The sequence below is a fragment of the Priapulus caudatus genome, unplaced genomic scaffold, assembly GCF_000485595.1.
Source record: "Priapulus caudatus unplaced genomic scaffold, Priapulus_caudatus-5.0.1 Scaffold1227, whole genome shotgun sequence".
Taxonomy (NCBI): Eukaryota; Metazoa; Priapulida; class Priapulimorpha; order Priapulimorphida; family Priapulidae; genus Priapulus; species Priapulus caudatus.
In genome coordinates this window covers 33,723-34,788 of record NW_014578288.1, presented here as the reverse complement: position 1 = coordinate 34,788, position 1,066 = coordinate 33,723, and positions in this window count along the sequence as shown.

Genomic DNA, 1,066 nt, shown 5'->3' with positions numbered 1-1,066 from the left:
CTACCACTACTACTGCTACCACTGCTAAACTACTCCAACACCCCCCCCTCCCCCACCTCCCCCACCTCCTCCAGGTGGCGCCACTCACCGACGCTCGGCGTGACGACGTCGAACTGCATCGTGTGCGTGTCGTGCAGGTTGTCTGCGAGGCGCGCTCCGTAGTCCTGCATGGAATGTAGCAGCTCCACGCTGCCACCCGCCCGGCTGTTGATGACGTGCCACTTACGCGCGTAGCGCAGGTCCAGGATGCGACTCATCACCTTCACCATGTTCTGCGCAGACAGACAGACGGCACAGGGTCAGTATGGGGTTCAGTGGTCAGTATGGGGGGTCAATGGTCAGTATGGGGGGTCAGTGGTCAGCATGGAGGTAGATGGTCAGCATTGGGGTCAATGGTCAGTATGGGGGGTCAATGGTCAGAATGGGGGGTCAATGGTCAGCATGGGGGGTCAATGGTCAGCATGGGGGTCAGTGGTCAGCATGGGGGGTCAATGGTCAGCATGGAGGTAGATGGTCAGTATGTGGGGTCAATCGTCAGCATGGAGGTAAATGGTCAGCATGGGGGGTCAATGTTCAGTATGGGGGGTCAATGCTAGTATGGGGGGTCAATGCGTGCCTGTGTCTGTGAGTGCATGCGTGCCTGTGTCTGTGAGTGCATGCGTGCCTATGTGCATATGTCTGTGCGTGCGTGCGCATGTACTCACTGGTATGTATGCGCTGTCCTGCACGTGTGTCAGCCCCAGCCCGACCTGCGCGTGCGTGTGTACGTGTGCGTGCGTGTGTACGTGTGCGTGCGTGTGTCTGTGCGTGTGCGTGCGTACTTACCGGTATGTATGCGCTGTCCTGCACGTGTGTCAGCCCCAGCCCGACCTGCGCGTGCGTGCGTGCGTGTGCGTGCGTGCGTCTGTGTGTGTGCGTGCGTACCTACCGGTATGTATGCGCTGTGCTGCACGTGTGCCAGCCCCAGCCCGACCTGCGCGTGCGTGAGTACGTGTGCGTGCGTGTGTCTGTGTGTGTGCGTGCGTGTGTCTGTGTGTGTGCGTGCGTGTGTCTGTGTGTGTGTGCG